At 44.3% G+C, this 25,335-nt stretch overlaps 1 long non-coding RNA gene across 1 annotated transcript in view; it reads left to right on the forward strand.

Annotated features, from left to right (window-relative positions):
• The first annotated feature begins 928 nt into the window (after positions 1–928).
• The window catches only part of LOC127006022 (uncharacterized), a 139,009-nt gene continuing 114,602 nt past the window's right edge, over positions 929–25,335 (forward strand). Inside the window, exon 1 of the long non-coding RNA XR_007759019.1 lies at positions 929–1,007. This is a non-coding gene — a long non-coding RNA (uncharacterized LOC127006022). The remainder of the gene's footprint in view (positions 1,008–25,335) is intronic.

Consider the following 25,335-nt stretch of genomic DNA (forward strand, 5'->3'; position numbering starts at 1 on the left):
CGAAGAAAATTCGTATTCTTCTGGAAATGTTATTGCTTCAGATTTTATGTATCTTGTATAATAATATATGTTCGATATTGTTAGCAAGGTATAGATGAAGGGGCGCGTGTTTTTATTGATCTTGTAATAGGAAGTTATTTTCCATTACATTTTATATTTTCCCGATAACTTTTCTTCTTTCGTGTTCAATATCATTTTCTTCCTCCAATATCTCCCCGGTGTGTCTGGGCGGGGGAGGGAGGAAGGGGCGGGCGTGTTTCACTTCCTGGAAACATATTTCTGCGTGTGACCCGCGAGGGATGAGGAGCATTGTTGTTATTTACCCGCGGGTCAGAGGTGAGGGCGTTGTGGCCGCAGCGTAATAACAGGTGTGGAGGGCCGAGGCGAGGGGGCGGGGTGGGGCGGGGCGGGGAGGATGTGACGAGGACGTGCCTGGGGAGGAGCCTCGTTGTGTTAATGACGTGACTGGGACGTGGCGGCGTGCAGGATCGTGGTGCTGCGCCGAGTGATGACGGGCGTGATGGCGGCAGGACGTGAAGGATCCTGGTTGTCTGAATCAGATAAAAACAAAATTAACAAAACTGCGTCTGCCCTACTTATTTCAATTGGTTGATTGGCTTATATGATGACCTGTTATTTCTGTTTGTATACTAGATTCGTTGCACCTTATTACACACCCACACCAACACCCAATAATAAATAAATAAATAAATAAAATAAAACAAAATAGATAGATAAAGAAAGAAGGAAAACAGAGAAAAGAGAGAAAGAAAAAAAAAGAAGGAAAGAAGGAAAGAAAAAATAAATAGATAAATAAAAACAAAATAAAAAAAAAGATAGTAAAAATCCACCTGTTTATTATCTCACCAACCGTTTATATCGTCCCCAGGTTGCCATGTGTCCAGCGCTCAGCAGTCAGCACAAGTACGTCAGCACAAGGCCATATACTGCTGAGATGGACCGTGGCAGGAGCGGGAGAGGAGCGGCGTCAGGGCCTACAAACAAAGGTAAGTAAGTGTCCAGCAGACCTTCACCTTCTTAAGTCTTCCTTGTTTTTGAGTTTCAGTTGTCTGGTACTTCCTCTCCTGTTGTCATTTTATTTTACTTTTTTTAAGGGCGTGAAGTTTTTATTTTATTATTTCTGTATTGGAGTAGTGGATTGTCGTCCTCTTTGTAGTCGTTTTCTTTTTTATTCATAGTATTCCCTGTCGTTTCTCTTATCAGCCAAGTCATTTTGTGCCCTTAATTGAGGAAAGGAACATGTCAGACTATTGCGAATGTGTTGGTCCTCCTATTTAAGTGTTATTTCCTTTATATTCAAGAGTATTTTTGGTCGTTTCTCGGACAAACCAATGTGTTCCTAAATAGTAAGGGAACATAGCATACCCCTAACCGTCCCTCCCCTTCACCTCCTTCCGTAGATGACCAAACCAGTGCAGTCTTACAGAGAGAGAGAGAGAGAGAGAGAGAGAGAGAGAGAGCAGTGTGTGTTTGGGGGGGGAGGTCCATGGGCCATACGTAACACCTTGTCCCGACAATCGATGTGGCCATTACTTCAACATTGATTTTGCACCTTCGAGAATTTTGCTTCGAGAGAATTTTAAAACTGTGTGTGCGGGGCGTATTTCCTCTCTTTTCTCCTCCTTCCCTCCTTTCCTGACGGGCCGGAGAAAAGGAGGAGAGAAAAAGGAAAAGAAGAGAAGGAGGGGAGGGGAGAGGAAGGAAGCGAAGGAAGGAAGGCTGGAGAAGGGTGTTAAAGAATGAGGAAGAGTTATAGAGGAAAAATCAGGAACGGCAGAAGGATTAAAGAGAAGAGAGAGAGAGAGAGAGAGAGAGAGAGAGAGAGAGAGAGAGAGAGAGAGAGAGAGAGAGAGAGAGAGAGAGAGAGCCTGTGTACCAAACATCCGGGAGATGAACACCCAAAAAATAAAACTGTCGGCCCACCACTGGAGGGGCTCACTCCCCACTCCACTGACACTTATGGTGGAGCAGTGACACGAGTGTAGTGTGCAGTGCGTTCACATATATTCTGTATTGTATGTTTTTTATAGTATATATATTTTTTATAGTTTATGTAGTTATTTTTTATATAGATTTTATTCTGCCCTTTGAATTGGCAGCACACGACAGTCCACCTTTGGGTATGTAAATAGTATACATGTGCCTATGTTTAAATAAAAATAAAAAGAGAGAGAGAGAGAAAGGCGTTTATGAGTGTGTAAGGAGAAAAAAAAATAGAGACTTGTGATGTGCATAAGTAGTTGCACGAATGGGTGGATGAGGTGAAGGAAAAGATACGGTAAAAGGAAGAGGAGGAGGAGCAAGAAGAGGAAGAAGAGGAAGAAGAGGAGGAGGGGGAGGAGGAAAGAAAGCTAAGAAAGTTTTTACAAGTTTACAAAAAAAAGGACAGCAAGCACACACACACACACACACACACACACACACACACACACACACACACGAATATGGCATTGGTTGTACAAAAATACTGAAAACACAATAGAACTTCCCTTATTCTCTCCTGTTTTTCTTTTCATTTCTTCACCAAACTTGAAAGATGGAGACAAGTAGGTGGAAAAGTTTATTACGTGTGTGTGTTCGTGTGTGTGTGTGTGTGTGTGTGTGTGTGTGTGTGTGTGTGTGTGTGTGTGTGTGTGTGTGTTCTGCGTCACCATTGAAAGCGTCGAAGAAAAAAGAATGAGTTGTGGAAAAGTTTGATGGAGGAAGAGTTTTTTGTGTTAACGGAGACGAGGAGGAGGTAGGGAGGGAGGGAGAGAAGGAGGGAGACAGAGGGAGATAAATAAAGGGAGGATGTGGATAGCTTGAATAAGGAATACTAGAGGTTGAACGAGCACACACACACACACACACACACACACACACACACACACGTACACGCACATAAACTTTTCAACATATATCTCTTTCTCTCTCTCTTTCTTTTCTCCATATTTTAGACATTTTACTATAACAGTTTCTCACTACATATTTTTTTTATTTCTCTCTCAAACTCATCAGTATAATAAGTACACGAGAAAAAAGTATATATTTTTCTGTAACTGCAAAAAGGATGAATATAAGAAAGAAAAGGAAAATGCTGTATGCTGGAATACGGACATTTGTGAATTCTAAAATATGGAATACAGAGAGAAAGGAAAGGAAGGGATATATGCCGACGTGTGTGTGTGTGTGTGTGTGTGTGTGTGTGTGTGTGTGTGTGTGTGTGTGTGTGTGTGTGTGTGTGTTTGTGTGTGTGTGTTGTTTTATTTTATACTCCACTTTTCCTTTCACTCAAAATTTCATAGACCAGACTCATATCCCTCCAGCTCTTCTCTCTCTCTCTCTCTCTCTCTCTCTCTCTCTCTCTCTCTCTCTCTCTCTCTCTCTCTCTCTCTCACACTAACACACACACACACACACACACACACACACACACACACACACACACACACACACCTTCCTGCGGTGGTGTCGTGGGTGGAGGTGTGAGGAAAGGTGTTAAGGAGGAGGAACAAGAAGAGGGTGAGAAGGAGGAGCAAGAAGAAGATAGGGGACAGTGTAAAGAGGAGGTGAAGGGTGATGAGGAAGCGTGATAATGGCAAGGAGTGTGTAGATGGGCGCCTGATAATCTTCTGTTAATAATAGATCGATCAGACGTAATGAGTGGTTGGTTACTCCTTGACTTGAGACGGCCATTGAGGAGGAGAAGGAGAAGGAGGAGGAGGAAGTAGAAGAGATGGTGTTGGTGCTGACGGTAGAAAAAAAAGTGATGTAGAAATGGAGATAAAAGAGAAAAAGGAGAAAAATATGAAAAAGAGGTGATTGATAGCAGAGAGAAGATATGGAAGAAATAATTGACAAGGAGGAGTAGGAGGAGGAGGAGGAGGAGGAGTTATAAGGAGAGATGGTAGTGGTGGTGATGGTTGAAGATAAAAGTGATACAGAAATGGAGAAAAAGGAGAAAAATATGAAGAGGAGGTGATAGATGGGCGGTCGAAAATGGAAGAAATAATTGACAAGGCGGACGCGAAGGAGGAGGAAGAAGAAGAGGAAGAGGAAGACGAGGAGGAGGACAATGAACCTTTTACATCAGGAATCTTGCGACGGGAAGAGAAAGAAAACGACGACGAAGTTTGGAAAAGAGAAATTGTTTTGAAATGACGGGGTAGAGAGAGCGAGCAAGAGAGAGAGAGAGAGAGAGAGAGAGAGAGAGCTCAACACCTGATAATTATAGAGAGAAGAGATGAGGGTGAAAAGACCGCCTAATGATACCTCCTTCCCTTGGTCATCAATCATTAGCATCAATCACTTCACCTGCTTAGGGAGAGAGTGAGTCTGAGGTTCAAGGTATAGGTTATCTCGTCCAGGTAAAAAGCTATGTCAGGTGTGGCAGAATTAACACTCCCCCCTTCCTCCTCCTTTCTATCCCCCCTCCTCTTCCTCCCCCTCCTCCTCCACCTCCTCCTCGTCATACCTTTCCACCCGTTCTTCTATATTAATCATGTTTTTTTTAATATATTTTCTTTCTCTTTACTCTTCCTCCTCTCCCTCCCTCTCCTTCCTTTCTCTTCTTTCTCTTCACCTTCTCCCCCTCTTAATCCTCCTCCTCCTCCTCTTCCTTCCTCTCTCCACCTGTCCTTCCATTTTTTTCTCTCTTACCTCCCCCCCTTCTTCCTCTTCCTGTAGGCAGCATTAACACCCCCTTTCCTTCTCCTCTTCTCCTCTTCTTCCTCCTCCTCCTCGTCACCCTCTCTCCATCTGTCCTCCCATTTTTTTTTCGATCGTCTACTGTTTTTTTTTTAATTTTTTATTCCCTTCCCTTCTTTTCCTGTCTTTCCGTCTATATTCCTTTTTTTTTTTTCCTCCTCAGTCCCTCACATTGCTCTTTTTATTATTTCCAGCTTCCCCTTTCCTTTTATTTAGTTCCCTCTCTATTCCTAGTTTATCGTTTAGTCCTAGCTCCATTGTTTTTTTTTTCATTTTCTTCATATTTTTTGTTTCTTTTTCCTTTATTTCTCACTCACTTTTTTTTTCTTTCCTTCGATGTTCTTTTCTCTATGTTCCTTCCTTCCCTCCTCATGTCCTTTATTTGCTCTTTTCACTCTTTTCGGCTTTGCTTCTTTTCCTTCATTCAATGTTCCTCCCAGTTCCATTTTCCTAACTCCCTCTATTTCTTGTTTATTTTTCCATTATTTCTCACACATACCTTTTGTTCCATCCCTCCTATAGCAGTCTTTTCTTTGTATACTTTCCTCCCCTCTTCATATCCTTTCCTACTGCTGTCTACCCCTCCCATCAACCCCACCTTTGAAGGCTCTCTCCTCCAAACCCCCTTCCTCCTTCCCCTCCCTAACCCTTCTCATCACCCCTCACCAATCCCTCCCATTAATCCCCTCTCTCGAACGCCTCTCCTTCCCTTCCCCAACCCTTCCCATCACCCCTCACCAACCCCCTCCTATCGCCCCTTCCCAACCCCTCCTATTACCCCATTACATCTCTTCTCTCACCCCCTTCCCCGCCTCCTTTACACCTTTCCTCCTCTCCTTCTCGCCTCTCACCCCTGTAAGGATCTTGATAAGGATGAGTGAGTAGGAAAAGGAGAGTGATGGGGCCTGATAGATAGATGAGAGAGAGAGAGAGAGAGAGAGAGAGAGAGAGAGAGAGAGAGAGAGAGAGAGAGAGAGAGAGAGAGAGAGAGAGAGAGAGAGAGAGAGAGAGAGAATTAGTTTATCCTTTCCCTCTCATTATAATTATCCACCTCTCTCTCTCTCTCCCATGCTTCCTTATTCACTCCCATCTTACACCTCTTCTTTCATCTCCTATCCACCCATTCTTTTTTTTATATCCCTCTCACCATTCCCTTCTTCCCTCACCGCTATCCCTTTCCCTTTCCTCTCCGCCCTTTCCTACTTCCTGTCTCTCCCTCGCTCCTTTTCTTTTTGCCTTTCTTCTCTCCCATCTTTCCCTTCCTCTCTTTCCATATCTCATTTTTCCCTCTCCCTTTTTTCCCTACTCCCTTATTTTCTCCCTTTCCCTATTTTTGCTCTCACCACAGCTTCTCCTTTCTCCCTTCCTTTTTATCTTCCTCCCTTTTTTCCCTCTTTTCCCTCCGTCTTCCTCTTTCCCTGGTAGCTTTCCCTAGGTCCCTGTCTTTCTACCTTCTTCTTTTTCCTACTTTTTCCTCCTTCCTTCTCTCAATCCCAGCTTTCCCTGTCTCTCTTCCCTCCTACCCTCCTCCCAACTTTCCCTCCTCCCTCCCTCTCTCCCTCGCAGCTTTCCCTCCCTGGAGAAGGTAATGAAGTCCACGAAATGTATTCATCATCATTCTCCTTCATTAGACACGTCATACTGTAGAGATTAAGGCGGCAGCCACCACCACGCCGGCCGACTTTAGACCTTAGGAACGAGCGGCGGAGGGGCGGGAGTCACGTGCGCCGCGTTAGGACTCGCCCCGACACACAGATTATGCCTTTGTGAACGTAATTGAAGAGGAGACAACCTGGCTTAACCCTTCCGAATATTTTTTCTTTATTTTTTCGATGGGGATGAGTTTTGTGAGAGAGAGAGAGAGAGAGAGGGATGGGGGTGGGGGTGGGAGGTTGTGTACGTGTGTGTATGTGTGTTTAAGTTGTAGGGGTTATGTTTGGAAGGGGTTGTGTTTGAGGGTAATAAGAGTAGAGGTTGTGTGTTTGTGTGTGTGTGTGTGTGTGTGTGTGTGTGTGTGTGTGTGTGTGTGTGTATAGGTTGTAATAGGTCGTGTGTATGTGGATTGGTTATAATTCACCGAGGAGGGATTGTGTTTTAGGAGTCAGAAGAATAGTTTAGTCTGTACAGGGAAGGAATGTTTTGAGGAATATAAAGATTATGTTTATATATATTACTGCTGTTTCATATGTAGAACTTGTCTGAATAGAGGGTAAGGGAAGGGATGACAGGTTTATGATTGAGGGAAGTATAGGAAAAGACTGGAAAAAAAAACTGAAAAAAGGCTGAATGATAAAGGTTTGCTGAGAAGCGAATATACGATTGAACCAAGAGAGGGAAAATATGTAGACAGATTTTTTCAGTAATATAAATTAATACTCTTGTGCTGTAGTCATTTCATTTAGTACGTAGAGTATAAACGTTGACTGACGCCTTTTAAACGAGAAAATATATAAAATGAGAGAGAGAGAGAGAGAGAGAGAGAGAGAGAGAGAGAGAGAGAACAATGCGCCATCTACGAACACTTGCATTAACACCTTCGTCGTAAGTCCTCCGCCACTCCTTCCCTTCTTTCTTTTGTGTCACTCTCTTAAAGTCTCCCCTTCCATTCTTTCCTCCTCCTGCTTCTACATCTCCTCCTCCTCCTTCTCCTCTTCCTCCTCTTTCTCCTCCTCCTTCTCCTCCTCCTCCTCCTTCTGCTGCTCTTTCTTCTCCTCCTCCGTCCTGTCCCTCGGTTTCAACAATCCAATTAGCTTCAGCCTAGCCAATACATGACCTCCCTTCCTCCTCCTCCTCCTCCTCTTCATTTTAACAACAACAAACCCCATTATTGCTGCGACACAGGGCGGTGAAAAGAAAAAAAACAGCAGTAGTCTTAGAAAGGAGGAGGAGGAGGAGGAGGAGGAGGAAGAAGAGGTGGTAGTGGAGGAGGAAGAGAAGGAGGAGGAGGAGTTGATCTTGGAACGCTTTGGGAGAATGAAACAAAAGTGAAACGGAGAAACGGAAACTAAAGGAAGAAGAAACGTCGATTGATTAATTTTTTTCTTCTTTTTTTCACTCTGAGGCACTAGGGAAGCTGTTGAGAGAGAGAGAGAGAGAGAGAGAGAGAGAGAGAGAGAGAGAGAGAGAGAGAGAGAGAGAGAGAGAGAGAGAGAGAGAGAGAGAGAAGCAAAAGGAGAGACAGAGAATGTATGAATGTTTGTATAATTATGTGTGTACCTGTGCATTTGAGTCTTGAATTATAAGCCATCTGTGGAGGAAATAAAACTGGTCCTAATTGGTACCCTGATTCTTACAAGGACATTAGAAAAGGAATAAACCAAAACCATGAAGATAATTTTATGACGGTGGAGACATGGCAGGAAAGTGAGTGAAGGTCAAGGGTGAAGGGAATACTTGACAGTGATGAATCTTATACGAAGCGGCGAGACATGGGAGTGTGATTGCTAAGAGTGAGGAAAGGAAATCAGGTGGGAGGTTACCTTTTGTATTTGTCCGTCACCTATATTTTGCTTGTTGTAATTGGGGTATTTGTGTGCTTGATAAGGTACTACTCTATATTATTAGCTCATGCCTGTTATGTTTCTGGAGTTCTTTTTATATAGCTTAAAGTATACTGTTATTTCCTCGTTTTCCACTGTTTGGAATATTTTGTTTTTCCCCCACATATAATTAATTGCAAACTTCCAAAGGTAAAATGTATTGCTATAAGAAGGAAAAGCAAGTAGTGAAGCTCCCTTAAGGATATGTCCTATACACATTTATACTGAGGATTTTCACCATTAAAACGACGTGAGTGTCCCCTGAATGACATCGGTCCAGCAAAGGCTCAGACTCTTCCCTCGATCCTAGGCCAGCCATGCTCCAGGGCGGCCCGTTCAGGCAGCCCGTCAAGAGGAGAACACTACGACACACACTCAGCCATTCCCTGAACCAGAGCAGGCTGTCAGGGCATTCTGGCGCCTCGGATTCACCTCCCAACGTTGGTGTTTACAAGCAAGACCTGAACCACTGGAAAGCGAGATTATGTGATGGTTTGACGAACTGGTTGGTGCGATAAGGAACGGAAATGTTAGTAATGCATTATAAGAACGAGAAATACAAGATGAAGGTGAGAAAACGGATGTCTATGAAAAGAGGGCAGAATAAAAAAAAAAAGGTTTAGATCTACGTTTCACAAAATGAAAAAGGAAAATGCAAGCACAAAATGGACTCCAGAAATTATTAAGAAAACACTAAATATATATAATATAGTATCAAATCTTCGTCTCAGAAAAGAAAATGAAAATGTAACCAAATAAAAGGACTCCTCAAATTATCAAGAATACCAGTGAGCTAAAAAAAATAAAGCATATTAGAGAAAACACCAAACAGTACTTCACAAATCAATAAGAAAACCACTAAGTTAAAATATAAAGGAAGCTAAAGGTAATTCACACCAGCCCTTCAACTCCATCACCGGCGGCAACACAGGAACACACAAAGACCCAAGTAAGTCCTCACACACGGCCTTCAGCCTCAAGTCTGCCTTTTAAAGAAGCCTCAGACAAATACAAACCAATACCGAACAATGAGGGTACACACACACACAGCGCGGAGGGAGTCACTAAGCGGGCGGGCGGAACCTCCTGAACCTCAAGCACCTTTTATAGAAGCCGCAGAGTAATACAAAGGGATAACAGCGGCCGTGCTCACAGATCGGACAGCTAACTGGACTCGAGCCGCGCGGGACAAGGCGATTGTGTGGACTCGACATCAAGTCCCGCCAATGCCCGGCTATTTTTGGCTTAACGTCGCGATGGACATTCACCTTTACCTTGATTGTGGCTCAGGCGGAGTGCGGCACGGGGGTTAAACCGACGCTTGCAAAGGGTATAAAAGGTAATATTATACCACCTGCCGCACCGACACTGACCTCGGCATCAGGAGAACAGTGAGAGGGAGAGGGAGAGGGAGAGAGGGCGAAGAGGAGAGAAGACAAAGACAGAGAAGAAACAAAGACGAACATAAATAGAGACAGACAGGCAGACAGATACAGAAAGAAAGACAGATTGACAGACATTGACGGAGGAAGACAGGAAAGAGAAAGACACAGATAGACAAATAAACAGAGAGAGAGAGAGAGAGAGAGAGAGAGAGAGAGAGAGATGGCGAGGGCGAGGGCGAAGAGGGGGGGGCAGAGGCCAGACCGGACGGTGCTTGTTGACCATTGGTAAACACGGCCCGTGGAACCATCCCCCGGAACCTCCATTTTGGGCAATTTACGGTCAGTCCTGCAAATTAATTAAATATCTGTCAGTCCTTTCTTGCCGCGACCCTCTGACCTTCTACAGCGGGACGACGTTGGGGGTGTAATATTTTCCCTACTTTTATTATTTCGCATTATTTACTTAACCATTTGTTTTCCTTATACGGTTTTAAGTTAGCCATGTTGAGAGACCGATTAAATTTGGAAGACACAAACGAAGAACAGAGAAGAAGAGACGGATGATAAGATAGAGATATAGAGAAGTGGATAGGTGGATAGAAAGGGAGAGGGAATATCGAACAGGCTAAATTTGGAAGGCACGAGAGTTATAGAGAAGTGGATAGGTGGATAGAAAGGGAGAGGGAATATCGAACAGGTTAAATTTGGAAGGCACGGACGAAGAACGCAAAAGAGACAGATGATAAGACAGACAGATATAGAAGTGGATAGGTAGATAGATAGGAAGAGGGAATATAAAACAGACAAAATTTGGGGGACACGGACGAAGAATACTCCTCTCGTCCTCCTGTTTGTCTGCCCTTCCTCGGTTTGTTTGTCTGTTGCTGTTGTTTTCGCTCGAGAGTTGAATGACTACACTGGACAGAGGACGATGGAAGGAGGAAGAGGAGGAGGAGGAGAAAGGCGAGAAGAAGAAGCATTAAGGAAGAAGGAAAACAAACAATAGAAGGACAGAGGTGGATGGAAGAAAGAGGAAGAGGAAGAGGAGAAGGAGAAAAACGAGAAGGATTAAAGACGAAGAAAAGCAGATAAGAGAAGAAGGAGACGTAAGTGTCCATTGCAAAAAAATCAGAGAAATGTAAAGAGCGTCAAAAATAAGAGAGAGGAAAATGACTACACTGGACTGAGAAGATGGAAGGAAGAAGAAGATGAGGAGGAGGAGGAGGAGAAAAACGAGAGGGATTTAGGATGAAGGAAAACAGGCAAGAAAAAAAAGGAGAATAAGTATCTATTGCCGGAAGGGGGAGAAAGAGAAGGAGGAGAAAGACGAGAAGGATTAAGGAAAAAGGAAAATCTACAAGAGAAAAAGGAAAATATGTGTCAATTGAAAGGAGTTAAGAGAAACAGGAAGAGAGAAGGCGACGAAAATAAAAGAAGAGGATGGAGTGTGAAACAAGAAGGGCAGAATAATGATGGAGGAAGGAGCGAAAGAGACGAGAGAGGGAAAAAAAGAAATGTCTAGTACAGAGAATGAAGGGAGGTGTAAAGAGAGAAAGGAAATAAAACACACACACACACACACACACACACACACACACACACACACACACACACACACACACACACACACACACACACACACACACACACACACACACACACACACACACACACACACACACACACACACACACATGCACTCACTCACAATGGGGAGATGAAAATAAAACAAAGATCAAGGAGGAAAAGAGAGACGAGGGAAAGCAAGAAAAGTGTCTGACGCAAAGAGGGAGCAGGGAAGTGTGAAGATGGAAGGGAACAAAAATAAATGGTCAGGCTCAAAGAAGGAAAGGTGGAAAAAAGGAGGAAAATAAGTAGAATGGAGGAAGCAGAGGAGACAGGAGAAGGAGGGAGGGAGGAAGAGAAGTGTGTCTAATGCAAAGAGAGTTGAAAAGCGTGACGAGTGAAGGGAAGGAAATGAATGGCTGGATTTAACCGAGGGAAGGACGAAGAAATGGACCTTGATATTTTGCTCTCGGATAAAAGTCGAGAAACTGACCTGAAAAGTAGAGACAATGATGAGTCTGGAAGAGATTCGAATATAGGTTTAATACTAATACTGACCTATATATTTATAAGCTCAAAATTAGGTATATAGTAATCAAAAAATGAGCTTGAAATGGTTTGAATGATAAGGAATAGAAAATGTAAATGTAAAATAATCCATGCGAAAAACATTTAGCGTGAAGACATTCAATTTAACTCCCCAAAATAAGAGAAAAGATATGAAGATGCTATAATAACCCGTTCCACACTTACTAAAAGATACAATGTTAGTAGGGCAAGAGGATATGAATTATTTACCAAAGAGAGAAAGTAACGATGTAGGACAAACGCTGGATATGAAAAAGGTTCATGATTACGTTGCATGATAAAGCCTGCTCTTCAAAATGTCCCTCCCTTTCTTGTTGACATGATGGGTTAGTAAGCTCCCAAACCAATACTAAAGACTTTGAAAATTCCTTGTTCAGTGTTTGGTGTCGATATTTAAGTCAAGAAAGTTGAGGAAACCAAACGGGATGTCTCTTATGTATATTGTGTTGCATCGAAAGCCTAACCATTATGGAGTGTAAAAGATTAAGAAGTTTGGTTTGGGCGATTACAAAGCCACTGTGTTGGACTATGAAATCGGCTCCTAGTCAACACCAAGCTATTAACTCATTAGGTATTGCTTTTGACGCCCGCCTTTTCATAATCCTCTCCTTATTTTTACTGTCACTCAGTTATATTTACTGTGACTGTCTTTATTTTTTTCATATCCCTGTCTGTTCTTCGAAGGAAATTTCTTTGGGTGTATAGACTTTTTTTCTATCTACTGTAACGAAAGCAGCTCGAGGGTAAAAGAAAAAAAAGATCAACAAGGAAAAAGTCTAAGCCTTACTCCATCAAACGAAGGAAAAAAAAACGGAATGAGAGGTCAGAATGGAGGTTAGTTAAGGTTGGGCAGGTGTCGTGATACATTCTTTATATATTTTTTCTTCTCATGGTGGCCTCTCACGGGTCTTATTAATATCAAGAAAAAGAACAACAACAACAATAACTGCAATAATAATAATAATAATAGTGATAATAATTCTTACTTCATACTTCTTACTTCAGCTCCCAGAGTAGGCTTCTTATTCGCCTGTCAGTGGCGCCAGCATCTTCCCCCAACTTGCTCTGTCCTAATAATAATAATAATAATAATAGTTGCCTGCATCACCTCACCTCCCGCCCGCCGTCCAGGGGTCACGCGAGTCACCCCGAGGCCCCGCCGTGTAATATTTTCCGTGTTTCTTTTAATTTAGCGCCGCAATGGATGGCGGTTAAGCAAAGTTAGATTGCTTGCATAATGTATACCTTGCTCCTCCTCTTCCTCGTCTCTCTCTCTCTCTCTCTCTCTCTCTCTCTCTCTCTCTCTCTCTCTCTCTCTCTCTCTCTCTCTCTCTCTCTCTCTCTCTATCTATCTATCTATCTATCTATCTCCATGCCCTTCAATGCCCTTTTTACTCCATATATTACATTCAACTACCCCTTCTTTTCCCTCCCCTTTGCTTCCTTCATCCTTATCCTCCTCCCCTTTCTTCCGCTCACCTCCCCTACCCTTCTTCCTCACCATCATCTTTCACAACCTCCTCCTCTCCATCAAATACTCCTCCTTTCTCACTAGTTCACCCTTTCCACACCTCTCTCCTCTCCTCCTATCTTCCCTCCTCTCCCCTCCCCTTCCCCCCCTCCCCGCCAGTCTTCGGTCGCCCGCTATGCAGTAAAGAAAATAGAGAAAATGTTCCGAAAATGTAAGTTTTGTTTCCACACGGGTTTAAAGAAAAGTTGGGTCCAAGTTTTTTTTTTTTTCTCTTTGTTTTTAGCTGCGTGTAAAATTCATTCCACTAACCTTTGCACATTGTTGGATTGCGCTGCTCCTGCGAGTTTTATGTGAAAGGATAACAAGGGGGAGAGAGAGACGGACGGACAGGTGAAGAGATTTGGATAATGGAGTGAAGATGGAATAGACAGAAGAAGAATAGACAGATAGCAAGGTAGAGGGGTAAAGAGGCATGTGAAGAGGTAGATAGATAGATAGAGAAAATACAGTACAGATAGATAACAAGGTAGAGAGTGAGATAGAGAGGTTGATAGGTAGATAAGTAAATAAAGGGAAACAGAAGAAAAGACAGATAACAAGGTAGAGAGACAGACAGAGAAGTGGATATGTAAATAGAGAGAATAAAGAAGAATCGATAAGGTTGAATTTTATGTTAAAGTGTATATGCTTTTAACCTTTACGGAGAGAATTCATTGTTATGTGTGTGTGTGTGTGTGTGTGTGTGTGTGTGTGTGTGTGTGTAGTAAGTCCTTCCATTACAAATACAACCACTACCAAATTAAAACCACCACCTCCACCACCACTATTACCACCACCACCATTATCACCAGTAATTTTCATCACCACCATCATCAAATCCACTTCCACCAAGCACCACCATCAACATCAACTCCACTAACTAACACCACCACCATCAACATCAACTCCACTAACTAACACCACCACCATCAACATCAACTCCACTAACTAACACCACCACCACCACCACCATCATACTCACCAAAATTCAACACCATTACTTCTTCAATTACTTTTCTTACGCCATCATCTCTCCTCCTCATTCTTCCTCCTCCTCCTCTGACCTTCTCCTTGACACGCCCTTCCTATCCTGCACCTACACCCCTTCCTCACCCCATCACCCCATCTCTGCAACCCTTCTCCCCGCGTTCCCGCCCCCTATTCCTCATGCTGTCACCACCCAGGGGAAGGAAAAGGTCTCCTCGGATCCCAGCGCACGTTCCGGCGAGCAGGCATGGCAAGCAGGCTGACCTATTAAACTCTTGCCTGCCGCGGTGCCCCAAGGCGTGACTCAGCCATTAAGTTTAGTAGGGCCCAGGTAGAGGCGGTTCCGGTAGGTAGGTGCTTGTGGTTGGCTGGTCTCGATAGGTAGGAGGGTAGGTAGGTGGGTGAGTAGTCAAGCGCAGAGAGAGAGAGAGAGAGAGAGAGAGAGAGAGAGAGAGAGTTGCAGACAGGGGGACAGACATTTTTTTTTTTTTCATCAAAGGATACGGCTCAAGGGCAACAAAAAGGGTACACAAAAAAAAGACCTCTTCTCGCCGCTCCCAATACAAGACGATACTGTATGTGTGTATGTGTGGGTATATGCGTATATGTAGATTGCAACAACGGGCAAACAAAGACACATGTAAATTGTCGTGACATTGAGAGTAAAAATAAATAAAATCAGGTTGACAAAAAGTCAAAACTTAATATGGAAGAGATTGTTAGACTGACTTTCATATAAACAAACAAACAAACATGGCACCCTTTTATATATTCTTTCTCATTTGCTCTCAACATATTTTCAGCTCTTTTACATATTCACACGTATTATTGTATTAGTATATCTTCTCAAAATTGAAATATGCACACACTATCTATCTACCTCCACTAATGTATCTATTTCCATCTATCTATTTATCTAGCTCTGTCTGTCTATATTTTTCTGTCTGTATTCCTTTTCATTTCTTCTAACCTACCTTCTCTTCTCTTCCTTACCTCCCTTTACCATTCCCCACTCCTCTGAACCACCTTTCTCCTTTGTTCTTTGCCTTCCTTTCACTCCCCCTTTCTCTTCCTCCCCCGCGTCCCTCCCCCCCTCCTTGCTCCTGTCGCCTCTCCGCCCTCAGTAAAAAGTCTTATGAAGGAAGGAATGCGCTTGTCGGCGGTCATTTGTCATGTCATGAGAGGATTATACGCAGCTCGGGCACAAATTAGAACCTCATCATTTTTGAAGGTGAGCAAAGGTGAGGGTGACGGGGGAAGGGAGGCGAGGGAAGGATGGGGAAGAGAAGGGAAGGGAAGGCTAGGAAGGTGAAGGAAAGGGATGGATAGGTAGAAAGAACGTTGAAAATGAAAGGGAAGGCGTTGAATAAAATGAGTAAGAAAAAAAGGTAACGTAAGGGACAGAAATGGATGAAATAGAAAGGAAAGAAAAGGGAAGGAAAGGGAATGGAGGACAAGATATAGGAAGGGTAAGAATGGGAAGGGGAAAGAGCGAAGGATTAAGGAAAAAAATAGAAGACATGACAGAAAAAAAATTAAGTATATAGAAAGTAAAGAAAGGGAAGGAAAGGGTGCTGGAACTGACTGGCTGAGTCCTTCTTTTACCTTGTTTTTAATTAATTACTGTTTGTTATAGTTTTAAAGTAGAGTTTATTAAGTCTTTTATTCGGCGCCACATGACCATGCAGTTGCGGCGCCAAGACCAAACGCCCCAATAATCATTATCTGGAACCGACTGAAGTGAAGGAAATAGGGAGCGGAGAAGACAGCGGCAGTGTGGCAGGAGAAGGAAGGCTCACAATGATGCAGAAAACAAAAGAGAAGTAAAGGTGATAATTAAATTTAAAGAACGAAAAACAAAAAAAGTATAAAAAAGAAGAGAGCAGCAACCCATGAAAGGAAGGGAGGAAAAAAAGAGATAAAAAGGGAGGGAGGGAGGGAGAGGTTAGGGAGGGCAAAAAAGTGAAAGGTAAAAATAAACAAAGGTAAGGGAGTGAAGTGAACAAAAACTGATGACAGGGAGGGAGGAAAAATGAGAGAGGGAGTAAAGAAGAAAAAAAAATGAGGGAGAAATGGAGGTAGGCGTTAGGGAGGACAAAAAAGTGACAGGTATATAAAGGAGAAAAAAAGTAAGGGAGTGAAGGGGACAAACAAAGTGAAACGGAGGGAGTAAGGAGGAAAGAAAGGGAAGATGATGTTAAGAAGAGCAAACAAATTACAGGAAAAAGAAAACAAAAGGTAGAGTGAAGGGGGGGTGGGGGCGAAGACAATGAAATGAAGGAAGGAAAGAAAGGAGAGAAGGAAAGGCAAGGGATGAAGACGAGACCAAGGGAAGGAAGCGAGATAGAGAGAGAAGGAAGGGGAAGGAAGGAATGGAGAGACTGACAAGGAAAGGAGGAAAGGAAGGGAAGGAGAGAAAGAAAGGGATGGAAGCTAGACTAGTATAGGTGAAAGAAGGAGGGAGAGAAGAAGAGGGATGAAGGCAAGGCTGGAGGAAGGAGGGAAGGAGAATGAGAGAGAAGGAAAGGCAAAGAATGGACACTAGGGGAAGGAAAAAAGGAGAGAAGAGATGGATGGAGAATAAGGGAGTTAGGAAAAGAGGGAGAGAAGGAGAGGGATGGAGGTTCTGCTAGGAGGAGGGAGGGAGAGAAAGGAAGGTGTGGAAGCTAAACTAGAGGAAGAAAGGAGGGAGAGAAGAAGAGGAATATAGGCTAGACTAAAGAAGGTAGAGAGAGAAGGAGAGAAGAGAAAAGGGATGGAGGCTCTGCTAGGTGAGGGAGTGAGTGAGTGAGGGAGGGAGGGAGGGAAAGGCCGAACCATGACTAAGGAACAAACAGGCTGGTACGGTTGAGCGGTTCTCGTCGCCGGAATATCAATAGTCTAATTTGGTGATCCGTGACTGAGCTGTCTCGGGATGTGGCTACCGTGGGAAGAGACACCCGCCGCCCGCACGCCGCCCACGCCCGCCCTTACGGCTGTGTGAAGGGTGAAGGGCTGTGTGGCGAGGCTGTAAAGTGTATGAGGGCGTGTATAGTAGTGTTTAGCGAGGTATTCTAAGGCTGTGAAGTGTATCGTTACGAATAGAGGGTGTGTAGTGAGATGTGGAGGGTGTGAAGCGTATGTGGGACGTGTAGAGGGTGATAGGGGTGTATATGGAAGATGTGATGAGATCCTGAAGTGTATGGGAGATGTGTAATGGGTGATAGGGATCTGTAGAGAGATGTGGTGCGGCTCTGAAGTGTATGGAAAGGGTGTACTGGCTAATGGGGGTGTATACGGGTCGTTTAAAAGGTGGGGTTAAGGTAGACTCGCACGCAAAAGAGTTAAAAAGTGTGCAGTCATATTGTGAGGCCTAGCAAGTGTTTGGAGTTGTGGGAAGGAAAGAGAAGCGATGGTTAAGCGTTAGAGGGTGTGAAAATATGCTAGAAAAATAGAAGAGCTCGTAGAAGAGGACGTGGAAATAGAGACACGTAAGGAAGCGGAAGAGAGATATAAAGAAGTGTACTAGAAATGGAAAAGCTTTTGTGAGTGTACATGGTTGTGACAAAACGTAAGGTATTTGATGTAGAAGCGGATGTACGGTTCTTGAAAGTGTTAAGGAAGGAAGGACGGAAGGGTTTTGCAAGCTGCGTGTGTATAGGAGGTAGTGAAGGGAGGAGAAGAAAAGAAGTTCAAGAGTTGGGTAATGACTCGTAAAGAAAAGGAAAGGTATTTGAGCTAGAGGTGGTAAGGAAGGAAGGAAGGATTTTGCATGCCGTGTGTATAGAGGGTAGAGACGGGAAGAAAAGAAAAGAGGTTCAAGAGTTGGGTAATGACTCGAAGAGAAAAGGAAAGGTATTTGATCTAGAGGTGGTAAGGAAGGAAGGAAGGGTTTAGCATGCCGTGTGTATAGAGGGTAGAGTAGGGAGGAAAAGAAAAAGAGGTTCAAGAGCTGGGTAATGACTCGTAGAATAAAAGGAAGGTATTTGATTTAGAGGCAAATGTACAATGGCTGAAAGTGTTAAGGAAGGAAGGGTTTTGCATGCCGTGTGTACAGGGGGTATAGAGAAGGGAAGAGAAGAAGTTTAAGAGTTGGGTAATGACTCGGGGTATAGAGAAGGGAAGAGAAGAAGTTTAAGAGTTGGGTAATGACTCGTATCAAAAGGAAGGTATTTGATTTAGAGGCAAATGTACAATAGCTGAAAGTGTTAAGGAAGGAAGAATTGTGCATGTCGTGTGTATATATAGGAGAAAGAGAAGGGAAGAAAAGAAAGAGGTTCAAAAGTTGGATAATGACTCGAAGAGAAAAGGAAGGTACTCAGCAAACGCACGGAAGGAATGGGCGGGCGAGGGAAGGAAACGGAAGGAGAGAGTGCGGGCCGGTCACGTGATGTTGACTGGGTATAAAGACAGGAAGTGAAGGCTGGAAGGGAAGGGTAATTAGTGGTGTTGCGAAAGGAAGAAAAAGGTAATCGGTAAACAAAATCTCGGCGCCGACGCTTCGCAGGGGAAAAAAATAAACGTCGCCTCTGAGTTGACGAACGTTTTTGCGGGGGAAGAGGTGAATGCGTGTTCTTTTTTTTTTTTTTTCACAGCAAAGGAAGCAGTTCAAGGGCAAAAAAAAAATAATAGAGAAAAATAAAACCGCTAATCACTGCCCCTATAAAAAAAGAGTTTAGATGAGTGGCCAAAAGAAGAGAGAGAGAGAGAGAGAGAGAGAGAGAGAGAGAGAGAGAGAGAGAGAGAGAGAGAGAGAGAGAGAGAGAGAGTTTTGGAAGTATATATGTTAGGGAAACTTTGACATCCGACGCGGCAGGACCGGGGGAGAGGGGGAAAGGGGGGAGGAAAAGGGGGAAGGGGGTGAGAAGAGAAGGTGGAAGGGAGAGGGGATGCCGAGAGAAGGGGGAAGAGAGAGAGGGAGTGAGGGGGAAGGGGTTAGGGAGAGGGGGGGGGCGGGGCAGAGGCAGGCAGCAGAGAAAGAAGTGGTCTGGTAATGAGAAAAACTTGGAATCAACATGAAGTCGACGAAGATCAATAGGAACTCCATGGACCGACTTTGTTTTTCTGGCTCGGGAGAAGAAGGAAGAATGGAGCCAAGGAGAGAGGGACTGAAGAAGGAGAAATGGAAGACGGAGGAAGAGAGGAAGGAAGGAAGGAAGGAAAGGAGGTAGTGCATGATTGAAGGAAAGGTATAATTGGAGAAATCAAGGAAGAAAAGACAGCCAGAAGAGTTGGAATTACGGAATAGAGAAAGGATGGGATGAAGGGAGGAAGATAAGCCTGAAGAATTAGACGAGCGAAGGGAGGGATTCAAGATCTGAGGAAAGAGGAAAAGGAAGGACGATTACAAAGAGGAAATTAAAAGAGAGAGAGAGAGAGAGAGAGAGAGAGAGAGAGAGAGAGAGAGAGAGAGAGAGAGAGAGAGAGAGAGAGAGAGAGAGAGAGAGAGAGAGAGAGAGTTGAATAGAATAATTATAAGATTGTGAAATGATTTAGATGGATATTCACCGGAAGATAAGGAAATAATTTAGGCAATCAACAATAAAGAAAACACTTAAACTTACTAACATCAAAGAAATAACTAGACTTTTAGAGAACATTCCCAGAAAATATGAAATTCCAGCTCATTCAAGATTTAATAAAAAGAAATAACACTGTAAACGAAATATATCAATGATGATTATGACATACAGAATTATTAAAGGAAAATGTTAACGCTGTACTATATTAACTTTTTTTATGTTCTCTCAAGAAGAAAATAATAACTAGTATCGCACACCTCCACCACAACCATCACCATCACCACCACCACCACCGCTATCAACCCCACCACTACCACAACCACCACCACCTCCATCACTATCACCACCCCCAACCATCACCAACACCACCACCACCACCGCTATCAACCCCACCACTACCACAACCACCACCACCTCCACCACTATCACCACCCCCAACCATCACCAACACCACCACCACCACCACCACTACAACCCACCACTTCCACCACTATCACCACCCCCAACCATCACCAACACCACCATTACCCCCACACCCATACCCACTCTCCCCCTCCCCATCACCATCCTCATCACCACTACAGAGGCTTGTCTTCATAGTCACACAGCCAAGACGTCCATTTGGGCCGGAAAAAGCGAGGGGAGGAAAAAGGCAGAAAACATCAGAGAAACGAAGCATCCAGCAAGCCTTAAAAACCCCGCCATTTGCATAACAACATTGCATATTTTCCGCGGCAATTTGCGTGTGTAGTAGGGTGCGCGGCCAACAGGTGGCGGGGAGAAATGAAAACAGTGGGGAGGGAGGGCAGGGATGGTAGGATGGGAGGCAAGGTGAGGTAGGGTGGGTAGGTACAGGGGGGCGGGTTAAGAAGGTAAGAAAAGAAGAAGAGGATAGGGTGTAGGGTACCAGGCATGTTCGGGTGTAAGGTATAAGGTAGACGAGGGACAGATGAGAAGGTTGAGAGCACGAGAGAAAGAGGAAGAGGAGGAGGACGAAGGGGATAAGTAAGAACGTATTAGAAGTAGAGGTAAAGAGTGAAGTAAAGAAGCACATGGGGAGGAGAAAAGGAGGAAGAGGATAAGTAGGAGCACAAAAGAGGTAAAGAATATTTGACAAGGTTTTCATACGAGTTTGGGCATTTCCAGGGGTAGTTTTGGACCCTGGTGGTAGTTTGACTCTTCTTCTGTACCATGAACCTTAAAGAAAACACTCATTAGAACCCGACTGACCTCGTTTTTTAGCCTTTAGTAGTAGTTGATGTGAGAAATGGAATCGTCTAAGAATACCAACCTGACTGTCTTCGTTTAATGTTAGGTAAAGTTAAGTTTGGTTAGGTTAGGTTAGGTTAGGTGTGTCCGGATGTAAACTGTCTTGTTATGTTCCTCTTTTCGTAATAAAATGAGAATAAAAATAGAAGTAATAGAGGACGTGGAGTAAGCCCGTGATGATAAACAGTAAAAAAGTAAATATCTGCCGAGGGCGAAAAAAGTAAATACCTGGAGAAAATAAATATAAAGTTACATGGTGAGCTAAACACGGTGAAACAATTGCCACGCTCGTATTTATTCTTTTTTTTATTATGGCAAACATTTTTGGGCGCATCCGTACACACACACACACACACACACACACACACACACACGTACACGCAATCACACACATACACATTTTCCGAACTACTTTTTGCTCATTTTACTTTTCATTAGCGTACTTTGACTTTCCCTTTCCCTACCACAACCACCACCACCAACAACAACTACAATAACAACTCCATCAGCACCACCACCACCACCACCAACAACAACAACAACACCAGGTCTGCCTCCCTATAGGGCCGTGCCAGTACGCCCCTCATATTATCAGTATAATTATTGCATAAATTTCCCCTTTCCCCTCGCCAATGCTCCCTTCCCCTCTCCTCCCCTGCCCTCCTCTAACCTCTCCTCTCCCTGCCGCCTCTCCCCTTTCCCTCCCCTGCGCCCTCTCGCCCCGTGCACACAATTACCCTTGACACTTTAATGCATTCACAAATCAGCCGCTGCATCCTGCCGCCCGAGTTTATGCAGAGTTTAAACTGATATCAGAGTTTTACAACGCGACAAAATTTTCGGTGGAACGGGCGAAAAAATGTTACCGGGCCATCTTTTATAGGAGGAGACAGGGAGGGACAGGTGGTAGGTGTGTGTGTGTGTGTGTGTGTGTGTGTGTGTGTGTGTGTGTGTCAGAGAGAGAGAGAGAGAGAGAGAGAGAGAGAGAGAGAGAGAGAGAGAGAGAGAGAGAGAGTCTATAAATGAGTCCTAGGCGGATATATTATATCACACACACACACAAAGCACCACACAACACACCCCACCAGCACGCTACGTGATCGAAATAACGTGGAAGATTTATAGTTTTCTGGGCACGAGGAGAAGGAGGAGCAGGAAGAAGTGGAGGAGGAGGAGGAGGAGGAGGAGGAGGGAGGAGTCACCTTTCCGAATGACTAAGCGTCTTAATCGGATAACAACCAATTTAATTACGAAGCCAGTCATTCATTTTCTTTTCCTCTGCTTCGCTTTTCTTTTTTTCTTTTTTCTTGTACCGAACGTGATTTCAGATAGAACTCGAGGGATGGATCTGTGTGTGTGTGTGTGTGTGTGTGTGTGTGTGTGTGTGTGTTGGTTTCGAATATTATTTTTTTGCTGTCTAATATTACCTTCGCATTCTTCAGTAAATAATGAGTGTTTTAAGGTATCGACTAAATACTGTCTTTTGTCTGGTTTGTATCAGTCTCTGTATGTGACTAAACCTTTTTTCTAGCGCATTAAAAGGTGTTTCGTGGTCCCAGGACATACAGGGCGAGTGATAGAAAATTAAAGTAGTACCCCCACAAAAAAAAATACCCCTATGATTACCACTACCATTACCGCCACCATCACACACAAAAACTATAGAAACAGAATACGCAAGTTTTTTTTTTTTTTTTTTTTTTTGTGTGTGTGTGTGTGTGTGTCCCTACCACCTCTTTTTCCTACCCCATCATCACCACCACCACTGCCACCCTAACACCCCTTGACCTTTCCTTCCTCACGTTAGCTCTCTGCACTTCAATTTTCCTCCTCTTCCTCCACCTCCTGTTCCTTCTACTCCTCCAATCCTTAGCTTACCTCTACCTCTATTCTCATCCTTGCCGACAGGTCTTCTGGTGTCTGTTCTTCCTATGTTCCTTCCTATGTTCTCCTCCTATCCACTCCTTATCTCTCTTCTCACTTCTCTCTTTCTCTCGTCTTACCCTTTCTTCTTTTCCTCTTGCTACCTCTCCTTCCTCCCTTCTCCTCACCTCCTCTTCTCACTTTCTCTTGTCTCCTCTCCTCTTTTTCCCTTTCCCTCTCATTCCTCTTCACGTCTTTTTCCCTCCTCACCTCCTCTTCTCCCCCTTCGCTCCCCCGTGGTGTTCCGTGGATAGAGTCAGATTCAAGAACGGGGGAAGGGGAGGTGAAGGGCGGGGACTGAGGGAGGGGTAGAAGGCGGGGTACGGAGGCGCAGGTTGTACCCTTACCCTTGGAGTCCATAGTCGTGGGCACCCAACCCTATCCGAGGCCCAGAGAACATGCACAGCCAACACCAAAATATTCAGCCGGGCGTTCATTATTTCTTTATCCTCCTCAGTCATGAAATTATGTCGAGAATTAGGAGGATTCGTTTTTCTCTCTCTCTCCCTCTCTCTGTCTCGGTCTCTCTCGCGCTCGGACGAAAGAACGAAGGGAGTCTTTTCTCTCTCACTTTTTTTTTTATCTCCGCTTTCTGTCTTTGAACGTGCACCATGGAGATATAAAGATGAGAAAGGAAGGGGAAGAGGATGAGAGAGGGGTGAAGGAAGAGTGGGGGAAGGGAAAGGAATGAAATGGGAAAGAAGAAAGGAAGGCAGGAAGGAAGAGGAATAGAGGGTAGGATGAAGGAATGATGGGGAGAGCAAAAGGAATTAAATGGAAAAGGAAGAAAGACAGGATGGAGAGACGTAAGGACAGGAAGGAAGAGAGGAAGGAAGAAGAGGGAGTGAGTATTTGAATTGAAAGAAAGGAAGTATGGGAGGAAAGTAGGAAGAATGGAGGGAGGGAAAGGGATGAAATGTAAAGGAAGAAATGTAATCAGGTTGAAATATAGAAAGGAAGGAAAAGAGGAAAGAAGGAAGGAGAGCAAGGAAGAGCAATGTAAGCAAAAAAAAGCGGTCAGATAGAAGAAAAAAAGAAGGAAGAAAGAGAAAAGAAGATGAAGGTGGAAGGAACAAAAGCAGACAAGAGGATCAGTATAAGAGGAGGAGGAGGAGAAGGAGGAGGAAGAGGAGGAGGAGGAGGGAGATAAAAAATAGATAGTGAGAAAAGAAAGAGAGAGTTCAAAGGAGTGTCATCACCTCTCTGGATGTTCATGAATAAACTGTGTGTGTGTGTGTGTGTGTGTGTGTGTGGAAAGGGGGGAAGGGAAGGAAAGGAGGAGAGGGGAGGGGGAGGTGTGCGGGAGTGGGAGGAAGGGGTGGATGAGTGTGTGTGTGTGTGTGTGTGTGTGTGTGTGTGTGTGTGTGTGTGTGCCGTGTTCAGGCCTCAAAGCCGTATTGTATTGGACTTAGCGGCGTGCGTGTCTTGCTGCCCTGTCCGCCACCCGTGTCAGGAGGAAGAGGAGGAGGAGGAGGAGGAGGAGGAAGAGAGAGGAAGAGGGGGTAGGAGGAGGATCCGAGAGGCCGTGTACCCGAGCATATCTTCTCAGCGCTAAATGAGTCGCTGCTAGGCGGATTTGGCAATAGAATCTGATGCCGTGTGGTGGTGGGGAGGGAGGTGAGGCGGGAAGGATGAATGAGGTGGAATGAGTAGAGTGTAGGACGACTCGTGACCAGGGAGAGGGTGAGTGAGGGAGAGAAGAGGTGATCGAATATAGAAAGGGGAATTGGTGGCAGGGAGAAGTGATGAAATTGATGAGTGAATGCAAGTCGAGGAGGCGGTGTCTGAGTGGTAAGCATGCGGGCGCTGCGTCGAGGAGGACGAGGGTTCGCATCCTCCCCGCTGCGACAAGCTGTCAATTTTCAAATCACTGCTGAGTGGCTAAGACTATCCACATGCTGTTTTGAAGACCGCCGATCGACCGGAACTTTAGATTCTCTCTAAAAGAGGATTAAAGATAAGCTCCGGGGGACAGCATATGAGTCAAACCCCACCAATAAAATCTACCGGTGCCATAGGCGAAACGTAAAGAAAAAAAAGAGGTAAGCCATAGCAAGATCGTGGGTGGAAAGATAGACGCCTGACCTCCCCTGACCCTATATTTCTCGGGATGTGTGAGTCCTTTGAAGACACGACGTGAATAGTTCGAGTATTCAAAACTCCAGGTATTGCAGAAATATACCCGATTGTGTCACGCGTAGAGAGATGTGTTTGAAGCCAGAGTCACGATGAACATGTCTCCATTCTCTAGCTGGCGCGCGGCCGTGGACAAACGATATGCCAGCGCGGGGTCACACACGCCACATGACCCCACGCACTTTTGGGAGCCCGGGGAAGTCCGCTTATACGTACTTCTTTCA

This window comes from Eriocheir sinensis, chromosome 31 (genome assembly GCF_024679095.1).
Source record: "Eriocheir sinensis breed Jianghai 21 chromosome 31, ASM2467909v1, whole genome shotgun sequence".
NCBI classification, from domain to species: Eukaryota; Metazoa; Arthropoda; class Malacostraca; order Decapoda; family Varunidae; genus Eriocheir; species Eriocheir sinensis.